The sequence below is a fragment of the Meles meles genome, chromosome 12, assembly GCF_922984935.1.
Source record: "Meles meles chromosome 12, mMelMel3.1 paternal haplotype, whole genome shotgun sequence".
In the NCBI taxonomy this organism is placed as follows: domain Eukaryota; kingdom Metazoa; phylum Chordata; class Mammalia; order Carnivora; family Mustelidae; genus Meles; species Meles meles.
The window spans coordinates 58,914,906-58,934,803 of NC_060077.1; the positions used below are offsets into that span (position 1 = coordinate 58,914,906).

General features: G+C 40.4%; 1 non-coding gene across 1 annotated transcript; it reads right to left on the minus strand.

Annotated features, from left to right (window-relative positions):
• Nucleotides 1–8,755: 8,755 nt before the first annotated feature.
• On the minus strand, nucleotides 8,756–8,828 carry TRNAN-AUU. The gene has a single exon. It is a non-coding gene; the product is annotated as a tRNA-Asn (tRNA).
• Between the last annotated feature and the right edge of the window lie 11,070 nt (nucleotides 8,829–19,898).

Consider the following 19,898-nt stretch of genomic DNA (forward strand, 5'->3'; position numbering starts at 1 on the left):
TAATTATTCTTTTTCAGAAACTCCTGTTCTTATTGCAAAGTGAAATGTCCCCTTTTATCTTTTTAAGGATGGTATTTTCGGGGGGTTTTTTGGTTTAAATTTTCTATTGCTTTCTCCATTGCCGTTTTCGTCCAGGTTTCTTTTCTTCCCTCCTATTTGTTTTGCAATCTGAGGGGCCTTCCTGAAATATGTGATAGCCTTCATTGGAAGGGACTACTTATATTCAAAAATTAACTAAAGCTTCAGAGTGCATGGAACAATAGCCTTTATTATAGAATGATAGGGACCATTCTGTGAGTTTTTTCCCAAGGCTTCTAAAAGTGTTGGGGGAGGGGGCGTTCCAACTCTCCAGAAGAGACTGCAGTGAAGGAGGACTTGTGGGGACGGACCCAACCAAAGAATCTTGAGAACTGTTCTGATTTTGCCTTCCGTAGATGATCTCTTGGTTTACCAGATTGGCCCAGAGTCTGGAGGGATCAACCACTGTTTCCACATCTGGATTGTTGGTTGTATTGCCTTCTTTCCTATCCTCCCTGCCGCCTGGGGTTCCAAGTCCAGCCTGCGGATATGGAAGGGCCAGATCTGATCTTGCCTTCTCAAAATCCCGTTACTGACAAGGGCTGTTCTTGACCGGGAACCCACCGACATGAGGGACACCCTTACTGCCGGAGGCTTTTTTGTATACTAGTACAGAAGCCCAGATCCTATAAGAGTAAGCAAAAAAGTCTGGGGCTACAGTAAATAACCTATGACAAGGCAGGATAGAGCCGGCCTCAGAGACAGGAGTAACGTGTTCTCTTTCCATTCATCTGTCAGATTCTGCCTGTGAGTAGGTTCTCATTCTCTTGTGCAGCCACATATGCTCTGGGAGGTTATCTAAGACACTGTTGACAAACCTAGAGGTGTGCAAGTGCATGAAGGATAGTGTTTCATTTTAAGAGATAAAGGATGACTCTGTAACATGTCTGAGAGTGTTCATCTCCTTGGAGCTTGAGGGACAATAAGCAAAATGCAAATAACTTCAGGAGGGAAAGCCAGAGTAGAGCCGAATGCTGTCTGCAGGGACCCTCGATCTTAGTCTGCCCAGGCAAGCTTTGAAATGAACTATGTAACTCATGAGCCTTGGAAATATTCTGGAACAGAGGCGATTTACTGTACGGCACCTGAATAAACAAAGAGTCATGAGATCGCTTCCTCACTTTCCATTCATCAAAAGCTGATTCCTTCTTAAAGGGATACTCATGTTTCTGCATTCATATTTTTCCTGCCAAAAGAACGATTTAATATTATTCTGATGCCACTTGAGAGAAGAGGTAAATTTCCTAGATCCATTGGAAGAAATAATATACACTCCAGAAAGACAGAAACTAGGAAATGTAAGGTTCCAAGGAAATGTATAGAAATAAAACTTGAATCAAAATATCATTGACTAGATGCGCCTGACTGACTCAGTCGGTAGAGCATGTGAGTCTTGATCTCGGGGTTGTGAGTTCAAGCCCCTTGTGGGTGTAGAGATTACTTAAAAATAAAATCTTAAGTGGTGCCTAGGTGGCTCAATCATTAAGCATCTGCCTTCGGCTCGCGTTATGATCCCCGGGTCCTGGGATTGAGCCCCGCATCAGTTTCTCTGCTCAGTGGGAAACCTGTTTCTCCCTCTCCCACTCCCCCTGCTTGTGTTCCCTCTCTTGCTATGTCTCTCTCTGTCAAATAAATAAGCAAAATCTTTTAAAAATAAATAAATAAATAAAATCCTTAAATAAAGCTATTGTTGACTAGAACAAAAATTAGTGGAGAAGAAAGAAAAAGTGAGCAACAAGCGTAATGCTAGAGAAACCCAACTGAATGAGAATCTATAAAACCTTCTGGAAAAGCAACACAGGATGGATGAATGAATAGATCATAGATAGATAGACAGACAGACAGACAGTTTCCCTAATTACCAGTGGCATTAAGCACCTATTCATCTTCTTCTTGGCTATTTTTATGTATTCTTTTGTGAATTGTGTAAGGGCCTTTTTTTTTTTTTTTTCAATGCCAAGATCAGCAAAAGAGACTGTAAGTAACTGTTCAGGGAGAGGCAACAGAAGGGAGAATGGACAGTAGATGCCGTGGGACAGATAATAAGGAGAAGCAGACTCTAACACCTACTCTGCTTAAGTCCTCCATTTCTTTTATTTCCTTTTTTTTTTTTTTTTAAGATTTCATTTATTTGTTTGAGAGAGAGCAGAGAGAACTAGCCGGGGTTAGGGACAGAGGGAGAGGGAGATGCAGACTTCTTGCTGGGCTTGGAACCTAACTCAGGGCTCAACCCCAAGACCCCAAAATCACGACCCGAGCCAGAGTCAGATACATAACTGCCTGAATCACCCAGGAGCCCCAGTCTCCTTTTTCATGGAGAAAAATCTTGAAGATAAAAGAAGGAAAGGCAGCCCCACATACAGCAAGAAATAGTGGGTCCATAGGACAAATTGGGGAGTAAGGAAGAGACCACCAATTGGTGGACCAAGGTGGTCCACCAAAAACTGTTTTCCTCTTCTTTTTTAAGAACCCCCCAGTTTTAGGTAGATATAGGGTGACCATCTTTCCTGTTTGCCTCAAACTGGGAAGGTTCCTAGGACGCAGTACTTTCAGTGCTAGAACTGGAAGAGACCCGGTAAGCTGGGATGAGTTGGTCACTGTAGGCATGTCCTCAGCTATTTGAGATGAAAACAATCATTTTCCAGCCTCTTTTTCAACTAGATGTGGCTCCGGGATTAAGTTATGACCAATAAAATAAAAACAAAGGTGATGTCTGCGCTTTCTGAGTCATTCACATTAAAAGAAAGAGCATGCCCTCCCTTCCTTCCTTTTTGTCTTCCCAGTGGCTCAAAGAAGAGGAGAGAAGGAGCAGGTAAAGCCATCTTATACTGTGACGTCAAAGCCAACCGTTAAGAAATGCCAAAGCAAGAGGAGAGGAGGATGCGGGGTCCCTGATGCCTATGAAGCTGCCATAACAACCAGAAACACCCGCCCAGCTCTTCTGTGAGAGACAAAGAAACTTCTATGTTTCTGCTTAAGCCCCTGTGCTTTAGGTCTCCTTTTAGAGCTGCCTACCTAATAGAAGTTCAACCGGGTAAGCTAAATGATTTCAATGGGTTTAAATGGTTTTTTGATTTTCAAAAGAGGGAAGGAAGCACAGTCCATAACCCTACACTGGTGAGTTCAGCGACAGTCTTGTCACCTGGAGAGGATTCTTCTGGAGCGGATTAAGTAAAGGGTGTTGGTGAGTCACTTCAAAAGGTAGCTGAGATTGCTAGGCTCTAAACTGGTTGCATCAAGAATAAGTCTCGTTGAACTTGTCTTGGTTTCGCTCTTCTGAGCTGGTTGCTGTCCTGGTAGTAGGCAGAACAGGTACTTGTGACAAGGTTGCCGACAAGAACATACATCATCCATGCAGACTTGTTCTGGGTACAAATACAACTAAGGTGGACTGATAACTGGTTGAACAATCATACCCTTTAAAGGGTATTGAGTAATGTGCCCACATCAACTTGGAAGGAAATTTCCAGATCATAAACCTTGATCTAGCTAAATATTTCATCAGTGATTTGGAGTGATAGATAGCAAAGTACTCATCAAAGCTGCAAACGTCAAGGAAAGGAAGAAATACTGATGAAGATAGAATCAGGACTAAGAGCTCTTGTTGGCCAGAGTGGTGGGATTAAACTAATAAAGTGAGATGATAAATGTGTGTTCATGCACTCAGTTTTATTTTATTTTATTTTACTTTTTAATTTAATTTTAATTTCAAGATTTTATTTATTTATTTGACAGGGAGAGAGAACGACAGACGCAACACAAGGTGGGGGGGGGTTGTTGGGAGAGGAAGAAGAAGGCTTCCCTCCAAGTAGGGAGCCGGATGTGGGGCTCAATCCCACATGATCCCTGGGATCGTGACCTGAGCCGAAGGCAGACGATTTAACGACGGAGCCACCCAGCTCCCCTGTGTTTTGTTTTTTGTTTTAAAAGCACATCTAATAAGATAAGAAATGGGGGACATGTGAGGGAGTGTTATTTGTGGGAAAGAATTGGAATGTTCCAGATGATGGCTTAAAATGAGTCAAAGGGCAAAGCTGGAGCAGTGCTGACTGCATTAGTGGAATGACAGGGTCTGCCATGGAGGGAGGGAGGGAGGGAAGGTGGGCATGGCTTTGCTAGCAACTTTCAAAGTGAAGTTCTCATACTACAGTGGGAAAGAAACAAAGGCACTGCTTAAGGAAGTGGGGGAGACATAAAACTGACCTCAAATCTTGGAGGGCTCTCCTGGGGCACTCTAATTCTACATAGCCATGTCCCTTGTCTCTTACCCTAATGCTTATATTTTCCTTCTTTGTTTTAACCTGACTATCCACCTGCTCCTGACCTTTAGCTTGGCACTCTCTTCCTGCTGTCGATGGTCACATATATTTTTTTGAAGAGCCTTTGCTTATTTTAGAGGAGAGGGAGGGGCAAATGGAGAGGGAGAAAGGCTCCAAGCAGAGTCCACTCTGAGCACTGAGCCTGACTGGGGGCTCCATCTCACAAGCCTGAGATCATGACCTGAGAGTTGGATCTCAACTGACTGTGCCCCCCAGACACCCCATATCTTCACATATTCATTCTTCTTGCTGCCCTCTGCCTTGGGAACACTCTCTTTCTGACCCAAGACTTTGACATTAAGGAGACTGAGTGGACACAGGAGTGGAGGCGCTAAGGGTGAGTGGTGGGAATGATCATTCCCCAAGCACTTCCTCTTAAGGAGGTGTTTTTTTAGATTGTGAGATGCATCAAAAAGGTAGTCAAAAGTAGCAACTTTTTAATAGGTTCTTTTCTCCAAATTGTAGAAGTTGCTGTGCTTCTGCGGACTAATGGGTAATATAGGGCAGTATGATGAACTGTATACCTTAAATAGCTCTCCCAAAGAAATAACTAAAACTGCTGAATAAAAATTAAAAAAAAAAAGTATTTATAAATGCATCACTGAAATTGCAGTAAAAAAGCCTCACAAACCAAAAAGGAAATGAAAGTTGAAATCCAGATAGGAAAAATAGCCCTGAGGTTGGTTTTCACCTTGAGGCCATCTGCCCAACTCTAGTGACCTTGAGCTTTCCTTTGGTAGCCAGCCTTTCAGGGTACAAAAATTAGAAGCTAAATTTCAGGGCCGGCCCAACGTGTGCAGAATCTAGAATGATACCCTGTGTAAAGCTGGAAACCCCGAGGACTATGGTATCGATGTCATGATAAATGACAAATTTGCTCTGATGAAAATGACAACAAGGAAACTTGCTACAGTGACTTCAGCATTAGATGGAGCAGGGAAAATCTGCCCTGCTGACATGTCATCCTCAGGAGGCCTCCTGGAAGGTTTGGCCTCAATTCCAACTACCTACCAGCTTTAAAAAAACCTCAGTCTAAAAGGTTAAAGTAACTTTGGGCACCCAGACAAGCAAGCCAAATCTCTTATGAAAGAACATACCTGAAAGGCCTTAAAGAATTTCCACGGATTAAGTTCCAAAGAACAGAAATTCTCTGGCAAGTATTACATAATGTTCAAGAAAACAAAGCAACGTGAGTGAGAGCCAACAGCAGACTCTCTCTACAAAAATTTGCATTAACTGGAATTATGATACTAAATATAAAATAAGTTTTCTTAACATGTATATAGAAATAAAAAAGGGAGACAAACTATGCTTAGAGAGAAAGAGCTAATTGAAAATAACCAAACATATCGGAGTGCCTGACTGGCTCAGTCAGTGGACATTTGACTCTGGATCTTGGGGTTGTAAGTTCAAGCCCCGCACTGGGTGTAGGGATTAGTTAAAAATAAAAAAATCTCAAAAAAAAAAAAAAAAGAAAGATTCTGCCTCCAGCTCAGGTCATGATCCCAGAGTCTGGGGATCAAGCCCTGCATCAGACTCTCTGCTTAGCAGGGAGCCTGCTTTCCTCTCTCTCTCTGCCTGCCTCTCTGCCTACCTCTCTGCCTACTTGTGATCTCTGTCTGCCAAATAAATAAATAAAATCTTAAAAAAAAAAAGATAGAAAGAAAGGAAAGAACCAAGCATAATTTTAAAGGACCAAAAAAGTAAATGACATTATAAATCAACTAGACCTAATAGATATATACAGAACATTCCATCCAATAACAACAGAGATTGTTGTTTTCCTCAAGTGCACCTGGAACATTCTCCAAATAGCATTTGCTAGGGCATAAAACAAGTCTCAGTAAATTAAGAAATCAGTATTAAAATCGTTGTGTACGTGTGTGTGTGTGTGTGTGTGTGTGTGTGTGACCAATATGGAACAAAATTAGAAATCAATAACAGAAGAAATTTAGAATATTCACAAATATATGGAAATTAAATAATATATTCCTAAATAACCAAAGGATCAAAAAAGAAATCTCAAGGGAAATTTAAAAATACTTTGACATGAATCAAAATGAAACACAACATACCAAGGCTTATGGGATATAGGAAGAACAGGGCTAAGAGGGAAATTTATACTTACAAATAAATGCCTATGGGTGGCTGGGTTATGGACATTGGGGAGGGTATGTGCTATGCTGAGTGCTGTGAAATGTGTAAGCCTGATGATTCACAGACTTGCACCCCTGAGGCAAATAATACATTATATGTTAATAAAAAAAAAGAGAGAGAGATAATAAAATAGTAACAACATGCAGGTTAAAAAAAGAAGAAGAAAGAAAAAAAGAAAGGAAAAGAAAATTCCCAAATCAAAAGCCTAAACCTCTACTTTAAGAAACTAGGGAAGGCGGGGAGGGAGGGGGGTGGGAGGATGTAAAAAAAAAAAAGAAAAAAGAAAAAAAAAAGAAACTAGGGAAAAGGGGCGCCTAGGTGGCTCAGTGGGTTAAAGCCTCTGCCTTCTGCTCAGGTTATGATCCCAGAGTCCTGGGATCGAGCCCCACATCCGGCTCTTTGCTCCGCGGGGAGCCTGCTTCCTCCTCTCTCTCTGCCTGCCTCTCTGCCTAGCTGTGATTTCTCTCTGTCAAATTAATAAAATATTAAAAAAAAAAAAAAGAAACTAGGGAAAAAAAGAAAAAAGAGCACACTAAACACAAAGCAAGCGAAGGAACAAAATCATAAAGATTAGCAAGGAAATAAGGTAAACAGAGAATTTTGAAAAATTAATGGATAAAATTAATGAAACTGGAAGCTTCACTTGTTTGAAAAGGTATACAAAATTGACAGAACTTCAGCTAGACTCGGGGCGCCTGGGTGGCTCAGTGGGTTAAAGCCTCTGCCTTCGGCTCAGGTCATGATCCCAGAGTCGTGGGATCCAGCCCCGCATCGGGCTCTGTGCTCTGCGGAGAGCCTGCTTCCTCCTCTCTCTCTGCCTGCCTCCCTGCCTACTTGTGATCTCTCTCTCTGTCAAGTGAATAAATAAAATCTTAAAAACAAAAACAAACAAAAAAAAAAACTTCAGCTAGACTGACAAAGAAAAAAAGAGAGACTCAAATTGCTAAAATCAAGAATGAAATCGGGGCACCTGGGTGGCTCAGTTGGTTAAGCATCCAGTTCTCGATTTCAACTCAGGTCATGATCTCAGGGTTGTGAGTTCGAACTCAGCATAGGCTTCACACTGAGTGTGGCGCCTGCTTAAGATTCTCTCTCTCTCTCTTTCCCTCTGCTCCTCCCCACCTGCTCACTCTCAAAAGAGAAAGAAATGAAGGAAGAAAGAAAAGAAGAGGAAAAAAAAGAAAAGAAAGGAGAAGAAAAGAAAAGAAAAAAGAAAAGAAAGGTCCCTGCCTGGCGCAGTCAGTAAAGCATGCAGCTCTTGACCTTGGGGTCATGAGTTAGAGCCCCACATTGGGTGTAAAGGTTGCTTAATTAAAAAAAAAAAAAAAAAAAGAGTGAAAGAGGGGATATCACTTCTAACTGCTTAGAAATAAAAAGTGCTATGGGGAACTACTATGTATGTCAAAAAATCACATAAACAAATGAAGAACAAATTACTAGAAAAACACCATTACCAAAAGTGACTCAAAAGAGAGAGAGAGAGAGAGAGAGAAATCTGCATAGAGCTATAAGAAGTAAGGAGATTGAATGAGCAACAATAAAAAACTTCCTTCTATGAAGCAAAACTCAAGCCCACATGGCATTCACTAGTGAGTCGTACCAACCTTTTTTTTTTCTTTTAAGATTTTATTCATTTATTTGACACACAGAGAGATCACAAGTAGGCAGAGAGAGAGGGGAAGCAGGCTCCCTGCTGAGCAGAGAGCCCAGGATCGATCCCAGGATCCTGAGATCATGACCTGAGCCAAAGGTAGAGGCTTTAACCCACTGAGGGACCCAGGCGCCCCAGTTCTACCAACCTTTAAGAAAGAATTAACATCAATTCTTTACAAACTCTTTCCAAAAAATAGAACAGATGGGTCTACTTCCCAGCTCATTCTATGAGGCCAGTATTCCCTAATACCATTAGACAAAGGTATCAGAAGAAAACTACAGACAAAAATCCCTTATGAATACAGACTCAAACCACGTGATCATCTCAACAGAGGTAGAAAGGCATTTGATACAACCCAATAACATTTCATGGAAAAACACTCAGCAAACTAGAGATACAAGAAAAAAATCCTCAATTTGTTAAAGGCCATCTATAAAAAATACAGAGCCAACAACATCCTTCCTCTTGGTTGATTTTCATACGCTTTTTGTTCTAGTCAACAATAGTTTGGGTTTTTTTTTAAGATTTTATTTTTAAATAATCTCTACACCCAGCATGAGGCTTGAACTCACAACCCCGAGATCAATAATTTCATACTCTACCGACTGAGTCAGCCAGGCGCCCCTAGTCAATGACATTTTGACTCAAGTTTTATTTCTATACACTTCCTTAGAATCTTACATGTCCTAGTTTCTTTCTTTCTGGAGTATGTATTATTTCTATTGAGATGTTCATGTGGTTTTCGTCCCTTATTCTGTTAACATAGTCTATCACATTGTTTGGTTTTCATATGTTAAGCCAATTTTGCATTCCTGTGTTAAATCCCACTTGGTCTTGGTGTACAAGACCTTATTTCAGTTTGCTAGTATTTTATGATGATATTTGAGTCTGCTTGGGATTCTCTCTCTCCCTCCCCCTCTACCTCTCCCTCTCTCATGTGCACACACTCTCTCTCAAATAAATAAATAAAATATTAAAAAAAAAAAGAACTCAGAATGGATCTAAGACCTAAATGTAAAAGTTATATGAAATTCTAAAAGGAAACATAGGAGCAAGTCTTTTTGACCTTGGATTAGGCAATGTTTTCTCAGATATGGCATGAAAGTGATATGGCACAAGTGACAACAGAAAAAGTAGATAAGTTGGAGCTTACCAAAACTAAAAAATGTGCTTCAGTGGACACTATCAAGAAAGTGAAAAGATAACCCACAGAATGGGAGAAAATAACTGTAAATCATATATTGGGAAAAGGTCTTATATCCAGGGGTGCCTGGCTGGCTCAGTCAGTAGCACATGCAATTCTTGATCTCAAGGTTGTGAGTTTGAGCCCCATATTGGGTGTAGAGATTACTTAAAAATCAAATCTTTAGGGAAAAAATGGGTCTTGTATCCAGAATATATGAAATCTCTTATAACTCATTAATAACAAGGCAGATAACCCAATTTTTAAAAATGGACAGGGAGAAAAAAATATACACAAGAGATTTGACTAGAGATGTCTCCAAAGAAAAATACATCAATAAAATTACCAGTGAATCTAAATATTGGTAACTTTTCTAGAACAAATAAAAATAGCGTATATAATCTCCAAACTACCAGATGGATAAAAATAAAATGAAGGGGAGGAAAAAGCAGAATGAATTTTTTAAAAGACAAAAAAGGACACAAGAAATAAAAACAGAAAGATAGAACAGATAGAAAGTATAAAATAATTTAAAAAAAAAGAAAGTATGAAATAAACAGCAGAAACATGTTCAAATAGAATTCTAAATGGAACACACTCAGTTTTAAAGACAAAGTTAGTTGCACAGATTTTTAAAATCTAGGTATATGTCATTTTCTAAGATATACCTGAAACAGAGTTGAAAATGGAAAGATAGGGACTCCTGGGTGGCTCAGATGGTTGGGCATTTGCCTTTGGCTCAGGTCGTGATCTCCAGGTCCTGGGATCGAACCCCATGCCTGGCTACTGGCTCTGCAGGAGTCTGCTTCTCCCTCTGCCTCTCCCCCTACTTGTGCTCTCTCTCTCTCTGTATTTCTCTCAAATGAATAAATAAAATCTTAAAAAAAAAAAAAGAAAATGGAAAGATAGGAAAAATTTTAAAAAAAAAGGTTGTGACTATATTAATATCAGAAAAAATAGATGTTAAGGTGAAAGTAAAGGACACAGATTTTCCTGTCAATGTAAAGAAGAAATTTCTAAAGGGGTCGAACAAAAGTGGAATGAATGACCTCTGGAATCACTGAATTCCCCCATCCCTTGAAAAATTCAAATTTTAGGTGATGTCCACTTGATCAGTGGGTTAGTGGGGGACATTAAACCACCACAGAAAGGATGGGACTTAATGACCATATAGTTCCTCTCTATGCTGAAATCCTAGTATTTTATCTCATTTTCCCATTGTCTTTCAAATTGTTTCATCCTCTCATGGCTAGATGACTTCCTGATTAGTCATACATCAGAAGGAAATTCTGATGTTCCCATTTCATTGCAAAGCCTCATCTTTAAAGTAACAAGTCTCGTGCATGTATGTATATGTAACAGGGTGATATCTGTGTGTGTTAGAACGTATGTACCCACACATCCACGGTTAGGACTTCAGTTTCCTCTGCTTTAAGATTTGTCTTCCAGGATGCCTGGATGGCTCAGTGGGTTAAGCCTCTACCTTGGGCTTGGTCACCATCACAGTCACGGTCTCAGGGTCTTTGGATGGAGCCTCCCCGTTGGGCTCTCTGCTTAGTGGGGAGCCGCTTCCCCTTCTCTCTGCCTGCCTCTCTGCCTACTTGAGATCTCTCTCTCTCTGTCAAATAAATATATAAAATCTTAAAAAAAAGGTAAGATTTGTCTTCCCACTGTTTGTCTGAGAACCTCCCAAAGCGAAATTTTGTCATATATCATCTAACTAAGTCAACAGCAGTTAGCAGTCAGAGTTAGTAACAGATAAGTAAAGAAAGATAAACAGAACAGAGCAACATCTTTCCAGGGTGGGGTGGGTGGCAAGTACTTGGCAATAGCAGTTAGCTGTTCTTTTGCAATACGTATCCTCAGGTTTTTAACTGCCAGATCAAGATCTATCAAAAAAAAAAAAAACTCAAAGAATTTTTTTGGAAGGTCTCTGGGGCTGGGAGTGGAGAAAGCCAGCTCTACCTGCTCCAAGATATTCCAAGGGTGGGACCCAGAGTATTTTGCCCAAGCATCTCCAGAGGATTCTGAATCACACTAGGATTGAGAAACACAAATTTAAGGTAACTCAAGGCCTTTTCGTAAAAGAAGTAAGCTCTTTTCCCAGGCTTTTATATACCATTTCTCTAGAATATTCCTTGATCATCTTCTTTTATTGGGGACACAGAGATTATAAAGACATCCGGAGGTAGTATTCCCACTTTATTCATTTTTGGGGGAAAACCATCTCAGTTCTTTGTTTCAGTCATATTTCATCTATTCTTATCTACTTTAAAAGGAGATAATGTCATTACTCACTGTGATGGTGGGAGTCTGGCCTTTGTGGTCTAAGTGATCTAAGAATGTACTCACAAGAAAAAGACAAAAATGCTCATGGTTTAATTTTCTTTGCTGGTACAGATACATAGGTAAGGGAATGTGGGTTCTATGACCCTAAAAGAAAGTATAATAATATACTTCATTATATATATTTATTATTATATAATTTATATATAAAAGTATACATAAACCAAACTAGCTGCAGGACAAGCCAAAAAGAGGAAATGAAAAAAATTTCAACTTCTGTCGTCGTTTGCTAAAGAACTGGCCTGTCATAATATGATTTGAAATATTTATTTTTAAATTATTTTTTCACGACAGTAATGGGGAAAGATTAGTAGAAAAGGTAACTGAGTTTTAGCAAAAAGAGGCTTGGAGCAAGGGAATGGCTGATTTTTTTCCCTTGTCACAAAGTCACAGAATTTAATATTTTTACCAGAAGGTGCAAAAATAAATAGACTTTACTAAACACAATCTCATTAGACACAAAATAAAGGTCTGAATCCAATTTGGCTCATTATGAATTCATTATGTAAGAGCCATTTAAGAATTCATTCTTCAGCTAGTCTCCAAGTGTTCTCCTATAGATTAAAGCTCTCTGAGAAATAATTGTCTTCCTCTTATATGTACCCCATATGTCTTCAGCACTGCTGACCATGTAATAGGATATCAAAATGCCTGTTGGTTAAATAATTGAATGCTTTTCAAAAAACATTCACCGTGAACTCACACATCCTAATGAAATTTCTGTGCACTATGTTAAAGAGAAAACTCTTAAAAGCTTCCTGAGAGCCAAAACAACTCATTTGCAGAGAAGGGAATCATATTGGCTTTCAGATTCTCCAACCTTAGGCTGGAATACAATGGAACAATGGCTTCAAAATGTGAACAGAAAGTGGATTGGAACATAGAATTCTAAACCCAGCCAATTTATCAGTCTGCAAGTCAGACTGAACAAACTCAATATTTACCTCCCTTTGTGGAGGGGAAAAAAAATCACTTGAGTATATGCTCTAAGAAAATGAAAATAGAAATGAAAAAAGATGAATATATGGAATCCAAGAAATAATTGTCGCAGCTCGGAATAGCAATAAAAAGAATCCCTAGGCTGTTGACTGGGCAGCAGGCAAAAAAGCAATTGGTCCAAAGTAAAACACATAGTCAGAAGACTTGAAGACGAATGTATTTGATAAGAAAATGGGTTTGCTTCAACAAATAATATGACTTAAGAGCTGTATGAACTTAGTGATAGAGTGAAGGTGATTATTTTCTCTGTCAATGAGAAAAAAGTAAGGCAAACAGAAACTCCCTGTAAAATGAAAACCTCTACAACAAAATCATGACCTCTATAAAACAAATCACATGTAGCATGATTCTGAATAGCATGTAGAGTATAATGAGTGATAAACCATTCAATCTTGGTATTGGAAATATTTGTTTTGGACCTACACATATTTAGGAAAAGACTTTCATTTTCTCCACCACCTCCTCCTCCTCCTCCTCCTCTTCCTCCTCCTCCTTTTCCTCCTCCTCCTCCTCCTCTTCTCCTCCTTCTCCTCCTCCTCCTTCTCCTCCTTCTTCTCCTTCTCCTTCTCCTTCTCCTCCTTCTTCTTCTTCTTCTTCTTCATAGGCTTGTGGAGTCCAACATGGGGTTGACCTCATGACCCTGAAATCAAGACCCCAGTTGAGATCAAGAGTCAATGTCCAACAAACTGAGTCATCCAGGCAACCCCATTTCCTTCATTACAAGTCCAACTACGTTTCTTCATTCTGCAGAAAATAATATCTGCAACAATTAGAGTATTTTTAAGTGTCCCTTATTGGATTTTTGTTTTCTTGAATCAGCTTATATATAATCCATAGAAGATTTGATTATAGTTCCCCAACAGACAGGAAATGTTATGAAACTTCACAAAGTATGAGTTATGAAATAGAAGGGAAAAAGAGGGTATGAAATTGTACAGGTGTACATATCCTCATTTTTTATAATGAGGGCTTGAAGATACTAACTAAATTTAAATACTTGAGGCACTATCCAAAGTTGAATGATTGGGAAAGTATTTTCTCCCTATGAAGTTATAAAGTAGAAATACTTATAATACAACTAACAAAATTTTGGGAAAAAGAGGGAATCAGAGATGGTGTCGATGAGCTCAATTCCTTATCTTTTTTATTTCCTTTAAGATTATTTATTTATTTATTGTTAGAGAGAGCACAAGCAGGGGAGCAGCAGGCAGAGGGAGAAGCAGGCTCCTGGTTGAGCAGGGAGCCTGATGAGGGATTCTGTCCTAAGACCCTGGGATCACAACCTGAGCCAACGGCAGACACTTAACTGACTGAGCCAGGCAGTCGTCCCAATTCCTTACCTCTGATTAAGTGGGAATCCATAGAAACTTTTGTGGGATAGATTGGATCATTGTTCCCAACTTTTTGCTCCCTCTTTGTGATAGATTATACATCCAGATCCTTTGTCCATATGATTTTTGCTGTGGCTCCTGGTAGGGCATAAATAGTGTCATCCCTACTCTGTTGACTCTGGGCTTAGCCATATGAATGATTTTCAACAAAGAAGTGTGTTTTGGTTGCTTCTCTTTAATTACGGCCCTCTGCCACAGGAAGAGCACACCCCAAGTGATAGACACTCCTTTAGCACAAGTCCCTAAATTAGAAGACCCATAGAGCCAAGGCTTGCCAAGTCCAACATAGTGGCAACCAATTGTTCATGAGCTTGCAGTAAGTGTTTGTTAAAAGCTACAATCTGGGGATTGTTTGTATGACAGCAAAAACTGACAAACGCACTCTGAAGTTGATAAATCAAGAATTGGAACTATAAGTGTACTATTTAGAGTTAGGAGAGCTAATTCACCAGAAGGGGCAGGGATGGCAACCACCAAACAAATGAAAGGTAGTTACCACTGGGAATGTTGTTGGGGCAGAGATTGTAAGTTTTTGCTTCATATCTTCCTGTCCTATTTGAATTTTGTAGCTTATGTATTTCTTTTATATTCAAAATGTACAAAGTATAGTGCAAACCATCCAGGAAGTGATAGGAAACTTAAACACATAAAACAGTATAGCAACCATGTGATGAGGCAGCTAATTTGTGTTGGGGACGAAATGCTATAGATACTGAAGTTATAGGAATTCAGAAAAAAGAAAAGATCAATCTGATTGAGGAAGTTGTAGAAGGTAACAAAAGTTGCAGTGGAAGGGCATCCTTAGGAATAGAGGAAAGTAGGCAAGGAAGCAAATAGCATAATGAATGTGGGGAAGAGGGAACAGGGAAGTGAGTGTGTGACTAGAGCAGAGGCTTATGGGTGAACTGTGGGCAGGAGGATTGGGACAGGTGGAAATGGGACAAGACTGTGCAGGGCCTGGAATTCCTGGCTGATGTGTGTAGACAGAGAATGGAAGAGCCCAAGAACATGTATTTTATAAATCTCTAAAAGTCAGTCTTGACTGGAAAGATTCTGCAGTCTTCTCTCCAACCCTGTGCTTTGTAACATGTTTTCTTTTAGTGATTTTTCCTCAATGCCATCTAACCATACGAGTATTCCTATGCATTTGCAGTTAAAATTGTGTCATCTCACTCCATAGCACCTCTTTGAGCTCCAAACACAACATTTCTTCCATTTCTCTTCATTTCAGGTTCATGCAATTTGATTTCCTTATAAGTAATGACTACCCAAATCTGCCAACTAAGACTTGCTTCTGTTGTCCTTGATGGTTTATTTTTTTAAAGATTTTTTTTTATTTATTTGACAGAGAGAAACACAGTAAGAATGGGAACACAAACAGGGGGAGTAGGAGAGGGAGAAGCAGGCTTCCCACTGAGCAGGGAGCTCGATGTGGGGCTGGATCCCAGGACCCTGGGACCATGACCTGAGCCGAAGGCAGAGGCTTAACCCACTGAGCCACCCAGGCGCCCTGTCCTTTATGATTTTTGTCCCCAGCTTAGATTTTCCTTCTACCTTGACTCCAGTTTTTCTTAAAAATTATATTGATCACTTTCTGACTCTTTTTAAAGTTTATTTATTTAAGTAATCTCTACACCCAATATGGGGCTCAAACTCATGATTCAGAGATCAAGAGTCACATGCTCTTCTGAACCAACTCGCCAGGTGCCCCTGATTCTTTTATCTTCAGTTTCTTAGTTTCATCTTCATTTTCAACTTCTCAGTTCCTTCTTTGCCATCATTGGCCGTATGTCCAAATGGGGTCTCCCGAGCCTTATCTGTGCACGGCCTGTTCCACCAGCAGTGCCTCAGGCTCTCACTCTCAGCATTTTCATTCCTCCATACTTATTGACCTCAGACTCCACTAAGTCCCTGATCTACCAGTTCCCCTAACTTCCCCCATTTGTTTCCATATAGGAAATATTGTAGCCCATAGAACTGTCCCTAGTGTATGTGGAATTACCAGTAAACCTGCAGTAAATCTTCCCTTTCCTCTCTGACTCAAGAAAGCCTCTTGGAATGCAAGAAACTCGGGGTGACTTTTTTTTTTTTAAAGATTTTATTTATTTATTTGACAGACAGAGATCACAAGTAGGCAGAGAGGCAGGCAGAGAGAGTGAGAGGGAAGCAGGCTCCCTGCCAAGCAGAGAGCCCATGCGGGACTCGATCCCAGGACCCTGAGATCATGACCTGAGCCAAAGGCAGTGGCTTAAACCACTAAGCCACTCAGGTGCCCTTGGGGTGACATTTTTATAGGGATAATCTGCAATCTGCTCTAATTTATGTTTTAAAACTTTACTCTTAACTTCTGGTTCCAGAACAAGATGGAATGGTGAATGAAGTACATTTCCTATTAAAAACAGCTAAAAGCCCTGGACATTGTGTATAAAATAAGCATGAGAAGACTCTGAAAGGTAAGGTGAAGAAAGCAATTTATTACAGCCCCTGGAATCTGAGAAATGACAGGGCAGTGTGTCCTCTGAATTTTCTCTTGCTTTGTATATCCTGGTCTGAGTGCTAGAGAAGCTGGCAACCTGGAGACACCATGGGAACAGATTTAAAAACAACAACAACAAGAAGAACAAAATAAAACACCAAAACCCAAGAAATGCCTGCTCTTGCTAGCTAAAGAACCAGGACAGGGGCAACCTAGAAAACTTTTACACAGCAACTCCCCAATTCCAGCTAACCTCTGCAGAAAAAAATGCAACCTCACCCCATCCCAGTTAGTGAAGGCTGAAGAGAGAGTCTGCCACTTCCTCCTTCACCCTATTGTGACAAGGCACCCCTAGGGACTCCCATCCCCTGGCTGGGGTGGTGGCAGAGAAGACCAAGTGGGGAGCCATGACTTCCATCCTGGCACAATTGACAGAGTGATTAGCACAAAACAAAACAAAACAAAACAAAACAAAACAAAACAAAATGACCCACATGCATGCAAAGGCATTATGCTGAGTTTAAAAAAAAAAAAAAAAAGTCAGTTTCCAAAGGTCACATCCTGTATGATTCTATTTACATAACATTCTTGAAATGACAAAAGTATAGAAATGAAGAACAGTGGTTGCCAGGGGTTAGAGAGAGCAGAGTGGGGGGTGTGGTGTGTGTGACTATGAGGGGGTAGCATGAAGATCTTTATGACAGAACAGTTCTTTTTTTTCCCCCTAATTTTATTTTATTTTTTTTTCAGTGTTCCAAAATTCATTGTTTATGCACCACACCCAGTGCTCCATGTAATATGTGCCCTCCACAAAACCCACCACCAGCCTCACCCCTCCCACCCCCGCTCCAAAACCCTCAGTTTGTCTCTCAGAGTCCTCAGTCTCTCATGGTTTGTCTCCCCCTCCGATTTCTCCCAACTCCCTTCTCCTCTCCTTCTTCCAGTGTCCTCCGAGTTATTCCTTATGCTCCACAAGTAAGTGAAACCATATGATAATTGACTTTCTCTGCTTGACTTATTTCACTCAGCATAATCCCTTCCAGTCCCGTCCATGTTGGTACAAAAGTTTGGTATTCATCCTTTCTGATGGAGACATAATACTCCATCGTGTATATGGACCACATCTTCTTTATCCATTCGTCCATTGAAGGGCATCTTGGTTCTTTCCACAGTTTGGCGACTGTGGCCATTGCTGCTATGAACACTGGGGTACAGGTGGCCCTTCTTTTCACTACATCTAGATCTTTGGGGTAAATACCCAGTAGTGCATTGCAGGGTCATAGGGTAGCTCTATTTTAATTTCTTAAGGAATCTCCACACTGTTTTCTAAAGCGGCTGCACCAACTTGCATTCCCACCAACAGTGTAAGAGGGGTCCCCTTTCTCCACATCCTCTCCAACACATGTTGTTTACTGTCTTGTTGATTATGGCCATTCTAATGGTGTGAGGTGGTATCCCAATGTGGTTTTGATTTGAATCTCCCTGAAGGCTAATGATGATGAACATTTTTTCATGTGTCTGTTAGCCATTTGTATGTCTTTGGAGAAGTGTCTGTTCATGTCTTCTGCCCATTTTTTGACATGATTATGTGTTGTATGTGTGTTGAGTTTGAGGAATTCTTTATAGATCTTGGATATGAGCCCTTTGTAGAGTCATTTGTGAATATCTTCTCCCATTCCATGGGTTGCCTCTTTGTTTTGTTGACTGTTTCCTTTGCTGTCAGAAACTTTTGATCTTGATGAAGTCCCAAAAATTCATTTTCGCTTTTGTTCCCTTTGCCTTTGGAGACATATCTTTTTTTAAAATTTTATTTTATTTTTATTTATTTGACAGATAGAGATCACAAGTAGGGAGAGAGGCAGGCAGAGAGAGAGAGAGAGAGAGAAGGAAGCAGGCTCCCTGCCAAGCAGAGAGCCCGATGCAGGGCTTGATCCCAGGACCCTGGGATCATAACCTGAGGGAAAGGCAGAGGCTTTAATCCACTGAGCCACTCAGGCGCCCCTGGAGACATATCTTGAAAGAAGTTGCTGTGGCCGATGTCAAAGAGGTTACTGCCTATGTTCTCCTCTAGGATTTTGATAGATTCCTGCTTCACTTTGAGGTCTTTTATCCATTTCGAGTTTATCTTTGTGTATGGTGTAAGAGAATGGTCCAGTTTCATTCTTCTACACATAGCTGTCCAATTTCTCCAGCGCCATTTACTGAAGAGACTGTATGATGGAACAGTTCTGTATCTTGATTCTGATACTTATTATAGGAACCTGCACAAGTGATAAAGTGGCACAGACCTACACACACACATTGTACCAATGTCCATTTCCTGGTCTTGATTTTACGCTATATAATTCTTTTTATGTTATAGATGTAATCAAAGGAGGACACTGTGTTCAGTTGGTAGAGCATACCACCACTGATCTCAGGGTCGTGAGCTGGAGCCCCAGATTGGGAGTAGAGTTTACTTTAAAAAAAAAAAAAATAGTGTAAACCAAGGGGGGAAATGGACAAAGGGTTACAAAGGACCACTCTGTACAATTTTTTACAACTTCCTGTGAATCTAAAATTATTTCAAAATAAAAAGTTTAAGGAAGTGTTATCTTATTTTCATACTTCTGAGAGTCATTGATGCTACAATCCAAATTTTCGAAGCACTCTGCCTTCTGGGGACAACGCTAGAATCGATTGCATTTTCCTGCTCCTTCGGAAGTTAGGTGTGGAATGGGATTTGATTTGGTCACTGAAATGCATGCATAAGAGACACTGGGGGAGGAAGTGTATAGGCCATGCGAAATCCACCACGTGTGGAAAGGAGAAAGGGAACCCCATTCCTGAGGCTTCAAGCCTAAGGCAAGGCAGCCTGGCCTTTGCTGGGAAAAGAAAAACAAGGAGTAAAAAAATCGTAAAAAGATACCGTGTACACGCTCTGCATAATTACCTCCTACTTCACGTCGTTTGGCTCCTGTGTGGGCTCATATTTGTCTACCCCTCTTTCAATGTCACCTTCTTCTGTTCTTCTCCATCCAGTCAGGATGTTTGACACACAATTCTTTGTAACGGATCCCCTCCCTCCTCCTCCCACCCACTACAGTGGGCTCAATTATTCTTGGGTAGTTTACCCTGCTTTAGGCAATCTCCACTTCTCCCCATTACAATGAATCCACAGAGGTGCTATTCTCTTTCTAGCTAATAGGGAACAAACAACTAGTCCTCGGTTCACAAATTAAAAGAATATTAGCATTATTCAAATAACGGAGGGTCAGGCAGAAGTAAGGCACTGAATTAATCATTCACTCAATGG